Raw genomic sequence first — 15088 nt, forward strand, 5'->3', positions numbered from 1 at the left:
GGCGGCCGCACCACCCCGCCATCGACCTCGCCCCCGGCCAACGGCCTCCTCCGTATCCTTCTGACCCCAAGGCTGAGGTTGTTCCCGTCTATCTCCCCTGTGTGTGCGTGTACATCATCGGCAAGCGTGAGGAGGGGTTGTCGTAGTTGCTTCTTCGCCTTCCCCCATCTCACGTCCCCATTGCCTTGCCACGTCTCTCACCTTGCCCCTCTCCATGGTAAACTCTGGTCCTCCCATCTCCCCTGCTCTTTTAATTTCTTTTATCCTTAATGTTCTTCCTTTGATAAATCTAAGCCATGAATTTGCACATATCTTGCTAAATTTCGTGCTCTTATCTCTTCTATCTTGGTGGGTTTTTTTGTAGATGCATTGCAGAAGTATTTCTGGAGGCCCTCGGCGCCGCATTAGATGTCGGATGGTCTCGACCGGATCCTGCTGCCCAACAAGGTGATTCTGCTTCTTTTTTCCTGGATGGAGACAACACTTTAGATCTTGCGTGTTAGTAAAAATACCGCTTGGATTCTTGCAACTATGAATAAAGGGATCAGCTCCAATTTTAAATCTGTCAATATGGCATATGCTTACAGCTTACCATTTGGATCAGGAATGTACCAAATTAAGTGCCAAATGTCCTGACCATAGTATATCAGTAGCGGCTAAAACTAACAGCACAGTGGAACATGGAATGAAGTATTCACTAACCATGGTTCCAGACAAGTTGATGTATGATCTGCAGGCTGAGATGTGCTTGATCTGGGTGATGAAGAAAATCATTCGGATTCCCACTGATTTTTCATGATTATTACAACCAGCTACTTCTGACGGATCATGCCATCTCTTGGACTACATATGTACTCCTTTATTATTGAGCAAATACTTTCCTTTGATTTTTTGCAAACCTCCTAGCCGTACTTTTTGTATCCTCTTTTTTGTGTTCTGCTGGCTGATGAGATGTGCATTACCTGGGTGATGAAGAAAATCGATGGGTCACGCCATCTCCTGAAGTACATCTGCACATTTTTACTACTTTAGACTGACTATACATGCATTCCTTCATTGGTTATGAAACTTATTGCTCATTGTGTTTTGTTGGGTTGAACTGCATGATTTCGGGTGATGAAGAAAATCGTTCGGATTCTCACTGATATTTCATGATTAGTGTAACCAGCTACTTCTGATGGATGATGGCATCTCCTGTATTACATTTTCACCGCTTTATGACTGGTCGTACATGCACTCCTTGTGTTGGTCGCAACCTTGTTGCTCTTTGTGTTATATTGGGTCTTTTTTATGCTTCTGCATGATGAAGAAAATTGTTCGGATTCCCACTGATACTTCATGATTATCACAACCAGCTACTTCTGACAGACCATGCCATTTTGTTCTCTTTAAGAGATTTTGCTCTATTTTGGGTTTTAATTCATTCAATAGTTTGTTGGTGTTTATTTTCCTTTGAGCCTGTGATATTATCAAAATGTTTGCTACTCCTAATGGGTTTATCCCACTTGATGATCTTAACCACCAAAATCTCTAAGGCTCTTAGTTCTAGTCTAATGTTATCAGTACAGTACATCCGTTGTTGCTAGTTTTTTTCATTATGAGCTGATGTTTGTGCATACCGTTTCTCATCACTCTATGGCCAGGTATTCAGGAGTTGGAGGAAAAGAGGAAGGAGAAGGACAAGATCTCCTACGACATGAGAAAGCAACTAGCGAAGCTCCGCGTCAAGGCTGAGAAGGCAGCCGAAAGAAGTTAGGATCTCACCTGGAGATCCTGGCCCCTATCAAATACTAAAGCTATCGTGCGCCATCAGTTTTGGGAAACCTCTGTCGTATTTTAAGTAGTTTGGTAACTCTGATAGTACAATCTGGTTGGTGAACATTTGTTATGCATGCAGTTCTGCGACACTCATTTGAAATTTTCTACATGGCGAACTGTTTCATTTATCAAATGTGTGCATTTGGAAATTCTAGTGGACGTCGTTTTTCTCTTTGCTATGGCCTTTGCAGTCCCTTGTTATGACCTATCATGGGAAATTTTTAAGCGTGTTTTCCCTTTGTACATGTCGTTTTGGGCCATCATAGTTGTCTCTACACCAAGTTGGTAAAGTCTACTTTCACTGCGGCAAGTTCCATTTGAGCTCTGTATGTTTAATGTACATCGCATGTGTGTGTTTGATGTTGATGTCGCTTGTGGTTTTGCAGGGTTCTGAGGCTGCAGCCTGGGCACAGGTACTGCCTCCTCGGCCAGCTCTCCAAGGAGGTTGGATGGAACTACGCTCACACCACCAGGTTGAGCTATTTCATTGTGTTGTTTCTTGCTGTTTCTTCAGTGCTCACTGGTTGCTAGTGTTAGACTGCTACCAGTGGGTTAAGATTAGTCTTTAGTGCTCACTAGTTGCTAGTGTAATCATTCTATGAAAGTTCAACCTGATTTGCTATGAATCAATGTGTGCCGGTCGGCTACATGCAACATTGTATGGTCTTCCGACAGCTGAGCTAGGAAGTTGTAGACGTGATTGGCAGTAGCTAATTACAAAGAGTAGAAATCAGTATCCTATGTTAATTAGTGTGGTGCATGCCATTGAAAGGATCCTGAAATGTGGTTAGTCATGCTTGTCAACCAAGCTGCACATTATGTACTGCCATCATATAAATGTCTGCCATGTTCTTCATCTCCCCTCCCTCTAATTCCTCTTGCCTGCGTTTTGTTTTGTGTATCAGATCTGTAGAAGCTGCCGCTGCCGTTGCCGCTGTTGCAGGTGGAACAGGAAGAAGCCGTCATGGCTGCTGCACATCCGAAGTGGCGAGCGCCACCCCATTTTTTTGGTACTATGAAGTGTTAGTTGGTACTGTGAAGTGTTAGCTGATGGTTGATTAGTCTGTTAATGCAAGTATTCTTACATGCTATGAATATATACTGCAATCCTATTTTTTGTGTGAAAACTGTACTAGTTATCTACAATACAAGCTAGACATGAACCGGCTCTTCTACTAAAGGAACATGGTATAAATTTAGACCTCATGTGTGATGCTACAAATTCAGACATATTACCTTTGTGATCTGAGAAGTTGATGCCATATTTAAGGTTTTGGAGATGTACTGTTTATTTACTTATGTGATCAGCACCCCAATCCCATGGTCCTCTATTTGGAGCAGCAAATCAAAGCTTGTTTGCTGCAGTTTATTTTATACACTTCCTTTTGTAACATCAACAAATAAAATCAGTTGTTTGCATCAGATTTGATCATTCTCACTTATTAGTTGAGTTCTAAGTATGTAGTATCTTTAGTTCTCTTGTTATATTATAGTCAGAATTATACCGTGCGACTGAATCATGTGTTATTTAGTTGGCTGAGCAGTATCTTTAGTTTTCTAATGATTGTTCAACTCTCAATTCTGAATAAATAAGTAGCTGACTCTATTTGTTCTTTATTTCTTCAGGGCTGCGACTTGATGGTCATGCTGCTGTTTTGCTCTGCTTGATAATTCCAATCAGATCATTGTCCACACTATCATCATCAGGTCTTGATTCCCTTTATTCTCTCCTGCCTTGTGATGTTAGTCCGTGTGGGCTTACTAGTATTGTTATATGCTGTCAGTTGAATGGATGGTCGTGGTAGTAGAATAGAATAGTACCTATAGGTTAGTATTGTTGCTGCCTAACATGAACAAGAGGTTAACGTGTTGCTGTCAAGTTGTTGGAATTTTTGCTATGCCTTGCTTAATGTTTAACGAACTGAAGCATTTGGGCATGTACCTATAATTGTCTCAATATTTTTTATTGGCAATAATTTAACTCCTGATGTATCTCACTAATAGTTTATGTACAGAAGATCTAATGTTGTTGAGGATGCTGGTGCTACGACAGAAGATCAAGGAAGCCTCGAGATGTGCACCATAGTTTTAGTTGATGTTGCTAGTTTGCCACCATGTTTTGAATATTTGATGTTGTTGATGTTGCTACTTTGCCACCGTGTATATGCTGTTGGACATGCAAACATGTATGTGATGTTGTGAATATTTGAGCGAATGATTCTGTATTTAATAATTTAATAGAGAATTATTTATTTATTTTTCTGTTGAAATGTGTAAAATTGAAATCTGTGAATGAGAAACACCAAACATGTTCTACTGGACCAAGTAATATTTCAGGTTTAAAAAGGCTATGGCCCAAACAATAATGGACTGGAATGTTGTGCAACGGAATGCAAAATGTCCTAGGCCTAGAAAATAAAAAGGCTGAATAGTAGGGCTTGGCCCATGTAGCTAGCAAAAATTAACAGAAAAAATATATATATATATATAAGGCTGAATTGTTGGGCCTGGCCCATGTAAAACACCCAATTGGACCGGGCCGATTCTAATTTTTGACCTTCTCAATTGGTCGCAAATTTGCCACGTCAGATTGCCATGTCGGATCCGACGTGGCCTGGGCAGACAGCCAGTGACCAAAACAAAAGGTCATGGGCTCAACAACCTTCTGTTTTGGTCGTAAACGTCTATGACCTTCTCACAGAGAAGGTCGTTAATGTCAGTTTAGAACGGTCAGCTTTTGACCTTCTGTTTTTGGTCACAAAAAGGTCACAAATGGAAAATAATGACCATTCAGTGACCAATAGTGGTGGTCACAAGTTGACATATTTCTTGTAGTGAGCCTTGGCAGCTTCAAAGTCCGCCCACGTAGTTGTGAGGTCGCGAGCGGCGATGAACTCGGCACAGCGGGATTCCATTGCTTCCCTACCATTTTGTGTGCGGTCGTGGGTAGCGAGGAACTTGGCACCGCAGGATGCCATCGCTTCTTTACCGGTTAGTGTGTGGCACGATGGCATGAATGATGCTTGGTGAGAGCTCTGGGGCGGAGTGGCCGGACAACCATATATAGTGCATTGGTTTGTCAAGAGCTCAAGGACAGAAGATGAAGGAAATTTGGATTTCCCTTCAATATTGGTCATTTATTACCGAGTAAAATGCATTGGCGGTCATCGAACTTGTCTTGATAGCTCACTTTGATCATTGTATACGAGATATGGTGATTATACGGTCACAGGCTTAGCGTATAGCTCCGTATTTGTCTGCTTGACCAGTCAAACAGTCCGCATGTGCCTCATTAGCTCGTGTTCTGTATCTATCTATCTATGCGGGCCTACCTGTCTGTGGAGAAAGAAATATAAACCAAAATTATGCGTATGTGAGGAATCAAACCACGGACTCATCACTGCAATGCACACTCGTCAACCAAATGAAAATGAAATACTTTGCGTTGAATGCACAAACCAATTTTTTAATATTATATGTGATGCACACATTAGCGCACACTGTCCATAGACGCAAGTAGCATGTACGCGCTCACACTCATGCTATTAAACCATGCTAATGCATGCACGTCGTACTCTTAGTCAAAGTCCTACTCATGGCACAAGACAAACGGCAAGCCCGTCACCTATGCGCCCCGGAGGTGCCTAACATTACTGTTTAGACGTTTGCAGGCGGCCTCCGCGAACACCGAGCATGTATTCACTTGGCTCAATGCCAACGTCATACTTTGTGATTGGGCCCCGAGCTGCTTGACATAGCCATGGCTCTGCACACGACGCGATGACGTGACTCGGCGCCTTGCTCATGTATATCACGCATCACAACGACAATCTATAAAACAACCTAGCTAGGGAGGGTACTATGGTACCTATATCTGTATCGTGAGCGACCGATCATAGTGCCACTGCACACAAGTGTGTGTTTGATCAATTCGTCCATTATTCGTAAGTTATGCATGGTTGTGTGGTGCCTAATGGTGGTTGTCGAAGGCTAGCTGGCGACAAGAGCGTTTACATGGACGCCTAGTTGTGTATATGTGTCGCATACGCTTCAAAGGCTCGTCATCCATGAGTTCACATTTTACCACCACGCCAGTGTCTAACCACCCTGGCCTACGGAAACCCCTTCCATCACCAGCGCGCGCTTCCCGCCTGAAACGGTCACCACGGATCCAGAACGTCAATGCCGCATTCACGCCCGACGCGACCTTTGACTAGCGCTGGTATTGCAGCAGCGCGATGACCAAGAGAGCGCCACCCGCGCAGCATCCCTGTGCAAGCGACTGCTCCATGTTAACGACACCACGGCCATATGTCTGTCCACCGCCCACATTAATGACACGCGGCTGCCGATGAACCTACTACGGCGCCAGCCGTCCATCCGTCTGCTGTGGCTCATTAACATTCGCCCGCTATATTAACTTCATCCCCAGCTCCCAGCCATAGGCAAAGACCCACAGTCATTCTCCTCCGGTCGCTTCCTTCTATCGGCACCACTCCAACCATGGCCTCCTGGCGCTCCAAAGCTCTCCTGGACGTACAGTCGCAGGAGGAGACGAAGGACATTGGTGGCTCCACTCCGGGCGCACTCCAAAGCTCTCTTGGACGTACTGTCGCAGGAGCAGACGAAGGACATCGCTGGCTCCCCCCCCCTCGGCCGCCCTCCGCCGCCATGACCCCAAACCCGGCGCACATGCGCGGGCGCAGCCGACAGCGATGAAGAGTAGTACATGGTAGGTCGCCGCCACTCTGGTTCCAGGAAGGCCACTGCTTCTCCACTCAGTCGACGCCAAGTTTGGTGGTGTAAACATCGGTGGCCGATTAGCCGCTTGACGGCAACGTGGAGGCAGAAATCTTCATAACCATGTGCTCCGTAGGAGGAGCTTATCGAGGCGGAGCTGGACAAAGCTGAGGTGGATAAGGAGAAGGCAAAGGGAATAGCCGGAGCGTCAGGTCTCGGGGCTCATGGCCGGATATGGTGGTTGGGAGCCGGCGATCGTTTAGATTAGGTTTAAAGTAGGTTTTAATATGGTTTGTGCGAAATATGTAATGAATTTCGTCCAGTTTATAGTAAAAGTTTTCGAAATGTAATCAATTTCATCCGGTTAATTTGAAATTTGCTTTGTTTGCACTGTAGCACGTCATACCACTCAAACTAGCCCGCCTAACATGCGGGAAAGCCCCGTCCTCGTCATTTTGTTCTAGATTCTATCGATCTATCGCATGAAAATTTTATGCTTTGCAAGTTCAAACGGAAAAGGCGGCACACTTATAGCACACCTGCTACGTTCGCATCGCACCCCCGATATTCCGGCTCGCACCCCGCTCACCAGAGGGGACACGCGTTGTCTTGCATTTTCACCGACATGTGGGACTGCAATTGAATAAACCGTCGATAGCCAAAATCTAATTGCTCGGCGGGCGTCGGCTGAGAAGAGAGAGACGAGGGAGGGAGAATAGATCGCCTGCCCGCCGCGCACAGACACCAAGAAATATGGTAATAATGTGAGGTGGGCCATGGGGGAGTCCGGACCGCTTCCAAGCCCGCCTCTGACCGCGCTGGCCCACCAAAAACCCCTCCCCCATCCCACGCGTGCTCCCCCCTCAGATACCAGCTGCCCACATTCATAGCAAGTAGGTAGTACACTACTGGCCTATAAGCCCGCTTATGTGGAGGGGAGAGAGAGGCATTGGCAAAGTCAAGGAGTGGGCTCTACAAGAGCCCGTCTGTACACATGCTGCAAGGTATAAAAAAACTAATTCTAAAAAAAGAGGTATAAAAAAACAACTGTGTCTAAAAAAGAAGGTAACAACATCTGAGAGGAAATAGATAGAAAGTGAGAAAAAGTTGTAACCTTATAGCCAACCTTATAATCAACACTATGGTACATGAGGAAGGAGGGAGTTGTGCACATGCCAAGTTCACTGGGCTTCCGTGTTTCACACTCCTCCGTCATAACAGTGGAGACAATAGCTTTCATAAAAATAAACAATGAATACTTGTTGCTCATCCTTGATATTGAAAAGAATACTTTCATTCACCGACATGTGGGACGTCGACCATCCTGGTCTACCTGCCATTCAGAAAATTATCCTGGTCCATCCCGGTCGTAGCGCAGGCCCAACCTTTCCCACTTTAAGTTGGTCGGGCGAAGGAACCGTCATGACTTCGTTGAATTCTGCTTCTTCAAGAAAACTTACTGTACCCACAATACCGCAACCACATGCGAAGACTGGACGACACTGTAGCACGTCATATCACTAAACCCCACTAGGCCAACCTAGCCCGCCTAGGATTTGCATGTCTCTGTACTGCTATGATTTTTTGTTCTAAAAAAATATCCTTTGTCAATCTAACGATTAGGAGTAGAAAGAGGGTCTTTCTCTCTCTCTCTCTCTCTCTTGATCTCTCTCCATCCCACAACCCCTCTAGCACATGTACATACTCTCTGTAGCCACTCCGAAAGTACGACGTCACTACACATTCACGCTTCCAACAAAAAATTACACATTCACGCATGTTACAAGTACTTGCCAATTTTGCTGGCTATTAACATGAGGCCTCCTTTGGTTTAGAGGAATCTTGTAGGAATTTCAAAGGATAGGATTTCTACAGGAAAAATTTCTGTAGAGCCTTTTGGTTTATAGGAATGGAATCATATTCCTAAGAGGAATTCTTCCTATCCTCCAAATTTCATAGGAAAATAAACATTAACCTAGACTCAATGGAAAAAATCCTATGATGTGAATCAAAGGGAATCTACTTTCCTATTCCTACTCGTAGGATTTAAGATACATGTCATCTCATTTCCTATGACTTTCCTATTACTATGATTTTCCTACCCTATGAACCTAATGAGGCCTGAATGTATACGTGAACCAACTATTTGAGTTTTATGTGAATTAATGTATAATTGTGGACTATTGTTTGATGCATCGCTAAGCCCACAATTTTAGGAGCTTGGGCTATTGGCCGATCGATGACGGATCATGCCTATAAGCGTAAGATGTCCACATGAATTGATCTCCGAGGCGATGTCCACATGACGGAGCGCTACATCAAAAATGATCTCTGTGGTGTTGTCCATAGGACGGACCGCAACATCAGAATCATCAAGGACGTCCACCGACACCTGCACAACCCTAATATATTAGCAAGCACATTGAAAATAATCAAAACCCACAACTAAGGTAAGCCATTTTTTTACCTTCTGCAGCTCACTAGGGGATCCCATCCCTCCCGGGGCCATCACCTTGCCAGGGAAATACTGCTTCTCAACGATAACTATCTCCTCAAACTCGGCCTTGAGCCTCTCATAGGTGGCCATTAGTGTTTCTGGGGCGGGCACAGTGGGGCCCTTGCTGTTCTTCCAGCTTTCTTTGAGGAGTTTGTCCACCAATGTCATTAACTCTTTGGCCAATGATGGTTTCTTGGAGTTCTTCGTATCCATGGGTTGGCCCGCCGACATGGCCAACTCGTTGGTCGGTGCTTGCTTCCTGGAGATCTCTGCCTCGGGTGGGTTGTCCACCAGCAACTCTTTGCCTAGTGCTCCAGGATCCATCAATAAACTGACAAACAAAAAGCAATCGAAAGGAAACCACAATCGCAATGAAAACAGGAAAAGAATATGCTGTGAGAATCAGTCGGTACTTGGCAAAATGAAGATTCTTGGAATGAAAATATAGTAGCATCACTGATTCGCCTACCTTTCCTTCGTCGGTACAGAAGAAAAATGGCAGAAGTGAGTAGCCCGGATTGAGGTTTTCTTCAAGGGGAGAAAGGGCTTCAACAAGCAATCCAATGAAATGTTGGTTGCTTCATCTAGTCCAACTTCGAGGCCAATTTACCACTGCTGGTAAAGGTGTGGGTTTTGTGATATGACGGGTCATAATGGCCACACCAGGGTGACCAGTGAGTCTCGACTGTAGCACCTCGCTGTGATTTGGTGGATGGCACGTGGGCCCGGATGCTTTGATGTCCCGCATGTAGATAGAGTGGCTAGTCATGTACAGTACCCCGTCCTAGTTTATTGGTCCCTATGATAAATCTATGCCAAATTTTGACTATCAATTTAACTAAAAAAATGTTCATGCATGTCACAAAAAATTACATCATTGAAAACTATATTCAAATACGAACCAAAGGATATAATTTTTGTTAACATGCACTAACGTTTTGTCAATTAAATCTTTGGTCAATATTTAGCACAAATTACAAAGGGGCCCAATAAATATTGTACTCTCACATCTTTTAGGATACTCCCACATAGAAGATATAAATAATAATGCATGTTGGTGTAGCCCACGTTTTCGATAATTTCAGCCATGGGCTTGTTCACAAATTTTACGAGACGGTGGTTGTTCAGTTAATGGACGGTATAGTACCAGACTTGAACGATACAAAGTGCGACCTGGCACACCATAACACCACTTGGAATAAGCGGGTAGCTATCTCAAAAAAATCAACAACTGAAAAAAATGGCGACCTGGCACATACACAATTTTAAACGATTGTTTTGATGGAGAGAAAAAAGAAAACTACCCCACTATGTGTGTGTGTGTGTGTGTCTATATATATATATATATATATATATATATAGGCAGGAGCCTCTATGCTTGCTTGCTAGGGTTGCTCTATTCACACACTCTCATCCTCTCCAGATCTAAACAAGATAGCAGTGGTAAATACTGTCTTTCTGTCCTCACTGACAGATCTAGATGTATCCCCCTCCGCCGACAAAGGGGAGCAGGGGCAGCGTTTAGGCCGTCGTCGACAGCAAGGGAGGAGGCCCACTATCGGCCGCACTGTTATCTCTGGTCGAGCGCCGGCATAGGAGGTCCTCCGATCCCTTCGTCGCTGCCCTAGTGTGGGTGGATCTGGCCTCCCGCTCCCCACCTATCTACATCCCGATGACCTTCAGGTATATCTTCCTTTGAACCATCCTAGCTCTACTTCCCCAGCTCGCTACGTTGCTACCTGTGCATAATTTACTACCTCTCAGCCCCTCTTGGTCGGATGGTCCAACGTCACCTAATTTTTTTTCTATTGTTACACATAAAGCTACTTCATGGAGTCGAGTCTTGTACTTGGTTCAAACAAAAAATAAAGGGCAGAAAATTAGTATGTACATCGGACTTGATACAAACAGGAAGGAAATGGGTGAAAGTAGTACAGACTAGTCATCCAACCCATCTCTTGGTCGAAAAGGGAAATATAGGGAAAATGCTTTACACAGTGGTATGACCAGGACTAGATTTTCTATCCACACATAGTAGGTGGCTAGAGTGAACAAAAATGGGACCAACCCAGATATGTTTCTTGGATGTTTGTTTCTCGGGGAAAAAAACTCTGAATCACCACTTTATGCCCCGGTTTAGGTACATGGTGCTGGACTGCTGGTGCACCCACTGTCCCATGCCCTTATAGCAAATATTTAGCTGTTCTTAATCTAATGCCCCAGGTAATTTTTTGAGACTCTGTATGTTTCCTTTGTTGCTTCTTGTGCAAACAGGGATATCCATTTCACCTCGTTGCTACTGCGACCTTTTGGTGCACTGTACAAAACACTTCTTAAAAAAAGTGACTTTTGTACTGTTTAACTAGAATGTCAGAATGAAAACTTTGGTTCATTTCGGTGGAACCGCACAAAGGGAGGTCTGTGTTCCAATCTTCATCATCCAAATTGGCACCATAACCTTCCATTAGGTAAGAATGATATTTAATGCATGTGTTCATCTCTATTTTGGACTGCCATGAGAAAATAATGTTTACTAGTACACTTGTATTCCGTCACTGACAAAACCAGTTCTGAAATAGAAGGCCAATCATGTACTTGGTTCCAGCAACTGGTGAGGAGAAAGAGAAAGAGAAATAGAGCATGATGACGAAGAAGAAGAAGAAGAAGGAGGAGGAGGAGGAGGAAATGAACAAGATCACACGATGGTACCGTCCTATGTTATCCTAACATCTTGCTAGTGGTATTGTATTGATGTGTTGCTACTAGTCTTAATTTACATGGAAAACTAGCAAGATGCTCGTCCGTTACACGTAACATTGAGATGCACTTAACAACAAGCTCACCAACTCTATTTTTTGTAAGAGTATAAGAGTAATAGATAATAGAGTAGAGATAGATAGAGAAATGCAGCAGAGTAGTACTTGGATTAACGATACATCATACTAATTAACCGGATTCTTGATGCATGCGTGACCCAGCTCTACATGATCAATAGTGCCAAGGTGATCTTGTTGAAGCCGAGGCCTCAGTCGAGGCCATTCAAGGGCTCCAGCAACGTCTCCCTTACATGTGAGACGATCCTCCAGGAAGCCCTTCAACTTCTGCTCACTCTCCTGCAAGGTCACTTGATTAATCAGGAGTACTTAAGTAGCACTAATTTATTGCTCCCTAATTTTCCTGTCGGAGTTAAATGAATCTTTAGTAGCACCCTATGCTAAATCATGTACATGTATATCTGTGTCTGTGGAGGTGAATCATGGATGAGACAACTTAGTTCACACAATTATTTTCATGAAGTTTTAAATTGATTTGGTATTTAGATTCACGTTCGACCTTTCGGTCTCAAGTGTTCCGAGGCCATATCTGTATATGCTAGGTTCGTCAAGTTTAACCCGAGTATTCCATGTGCGCAAAACTGGCTTGCACCCGTTGTATTTGAACGTAGAGCCTATCACACCCGATCATCACGTGGTGTCTCAGCATGAAGAACTTTCGCAACGGTGCATACTCGGGGAGAACGCTTATATCTTGAAATTTTAGTAAGGGATCATCTTATAATGCTACCGCCGTACTAAGCAAAATAATATACATAAAAGATAAACATCGCATGCAGTCAAAATATGTGACATGATATGGCCATCATCATCTTGTGCTTTTGATCTCCATCACCAAAGCAACGTCATGATGTCCATCGTCACTGGCTTGATACCTTGATCTCCATCGTAGCGTCGTGGTCATCTCGCCAACCATCGCTTCTACAACTATCGCTACCGCTTAGTGATAAATTAAAGCAAACACATGGCGATTGCATTTCATACAATAAAGCGACAACCATATGGCTCCTGCCAGTTGCCGATAACTTTTACAAAACATGATCATCTCATACAACAACTTATATCACATCATGCCTTTGACCATATCACATCACAACATACCCTGCAAAAACAAGTTAGATGTCCTCTACTTTGTTGTTGCAAGTTTTACGCGGCTGCTGCGGGCTTATAGCATGAACCGTACATACCTACGGCGCAAAAACCACAACGGTGATTTATCAAGTTTGCTGCTTTAACCTGCACAAGGACTGGCCATAGTCAAATTCGATTCAACTAAAGTTGGACAAACAGACACCCGCCAGCCACCTTATGGAAAACTAGTTGCATGTCTGTCGGTGGAACCGGTATCATGAACGCGGTCACGTAAGGTGGGTCCGGTCCGCTTCATCCAACAATACCGCCGAATTGAAATAAGACGTTGGCGGTAAGCAGTATGACGATCACCACCGACAACTCTTTGTGTTCTACTCATGCATATCATCTACGCATAGACGTGGCTCTGATACCACTGTTGGGGAACGTAGCATGCAATTTCAAAATAAATCCTACACTCATGCAAGATCTATCTAGGAGATGCATAGCAACGAGAGGGGGAGAGTGTGTCCATGTACCCTCATAGACCGAGAGCGGAAGCATTAACTTAACGCGGGTGATGTAGTCAAACATCTTCCCGAATGAACTGATCAAGTACCGAACATACGACACCTTCGAGTTCGGCACACGTTCAGCTCAATGACGCCCCTCAAACTCTTGATCCAGTAGAGGTACAAAGGATTCAATGGGTTCCGTCGGCACATCGACGTGGTGACAGATGGTGATTTAATCCGCACAGGGCTTCTCCTAAGCACTATGACAATATGACCAGAGGAGTAAACGGTGGAGGGGGGCACCGCACACGGCTAAGAAACAACAGTTGTGTTTTGCGATGCCCCTTGCCCCCGTATATAAACAAGGAGAGGGAAGGAGGCCGGCCCTAGGGGGTGCGCCAAGTGGGGGGACTCGTACTAGGACTCATAGTCCTAGTCGGCTCCCCCCTTTCCTTCCAACGGAGGGGAAAAGTGAAACAGATGGAGAGGGAGAGGGAAAGGGGGCCCGCGCCCCCTCCCCTAGTCCAATTCGGACTCCCTATGGTGGGGCGCGCGCCACCTCCTCGTGGCATGCCTCTCCTCTCCCCTATGGCCCATATGGCCCATTAACTTTCCCGAGGGGGTTCCGGCAACCCCTCGATACTCCAAAAAATACCCGAACCTCTCTGGAACCATTCCGGTGTCCGAATATAACCTTCCAATATATCAATCTTTACCTCTCGACCATTTTGAGACTCCTCGTCATGTCCATGATCTCATTCGGGACTCCGAATAACCTTCGGCCACCAAAACACATAACTCATATAATATATATCGTCATCAAACGTTAAGCGTGCGGACCCTACGGGTTCGAGAACTATTTAGACATGACCGAGACACCTCTCCGGTCAAAAAACCAATAGGAGAACCTGGATGCTCATATTGGTTCCCGCATATTCTACGAAGATCTTTATAGGTCGAACCGCAATGTCAACATACGTTATTCCCTTTGTCATCGGTATGTTACATGCCCGAGATTCGATCATTGGTATCCTCATACCTAGTTCAATCTCTTTATCGACAAGTATCCCTACTCATTCTGTAGTGCATCATCCTGCAACTAACTCATTAGTCACATTACTTGCAAGGCTTCATATGATGTGCATTACCGAGAGGGCCCAGAGATACCTCTCCGATACTCGGAGTGACAAATCCTAATCTCGATCTTGGCCAACCCAACAAACACCTTTAGTGATAACTGTAGAGAATCTTTATAATCACCCAGTTACGTTGTGACGTTTCATAGCACACAAGGAATTCCTCCAGTGTTTGGGAATTGCATAATCTCATAGTCGCTGGAATATATATTTGACAAGAAGAAAGCAGTAGCAATAAAACTGAACGATCATTATGCTAAGCTAATGGATGGGTCTTGTCAATCACATCATTCCACGCCCTCCAGGCGTGGCCAGGTGGGTTGTCCCCACATGGTGGCCCCGTAGACCCTGAAACCAACGCTATAAAATCACATATTTCCAGAAAAAAATGAGGGAGAAAGAATTATTGCGTTTCACGAGACGGAGCCGCCACCTTCTCCTGTTCTTCATCAGGAGGCCAGATCTAGAGTCCTTTTC

The 15088-nt window shown here is 44.5% G+C and overlaps 1 long non-coding RNA gene, 1 other non-coding gene and 3 pseudogenes across 5 annotated transcripts; all 5 read left to right on the forward strand.

The window, feature by feature from the left end:
* Positions 1–6: 6 nt before the first annotated feature.
* LOC119324433 lies at positions 7–4072 on the forward strand. 4 transcript variants are annotated; one of them, XR_005156932.1, is made up of 6 exons: positions 7–217; positions 365–447; positions 1644–2291; positions 2724–2848; positions 3445–3525; positions 3823–4072. It is a non-coding gene; the product is annotated as an uncharacterized LOC119324433 (long non-coding RNA). The 4 variants fall into 4 exon arrangements; XR_005156931.1 differs by having other exon boundaries at positions 3834–4072; XR_005156930.1 differs by having other exon boundaries at positions 2724–2828.
* Positions 752–827, forward strand: LOC119327024 (annotated as a pseudogene).
* On the forward strand, positions 1108–1183 carry LOC119327029 (annotated as a pseudogene).
* Positions 1295–1370, forward strand: LOC119327028 (annotated as a pseudogene).
* Positions 1456–1538, forward strand: LOC119326948. The gene has a single exon (XR_005158289.1). It is a non-coding gene; the product is annotated as a small nucleolar RNA SNORD24 (small nucleolar RNA).
* Positions 4073–15088: the final 11016 nt, after the last annotated feature.

This window comes from Triticum dicoccoides, chromosome 6B (assembly GCF_002162155.2).
Source record: "Triticum dicoccoides isolate Atlit2015 ecotype Zavitan chromosome 6B, WEW_v2.0, whole genome shotgun sequence".
NCBI classification, from domain to species: Eukaryota; Viridiplantae; Streptophyta; class Magnoliopsida; order Poales; family Poaceae; genus Triticum; species Triticum dicoccoides.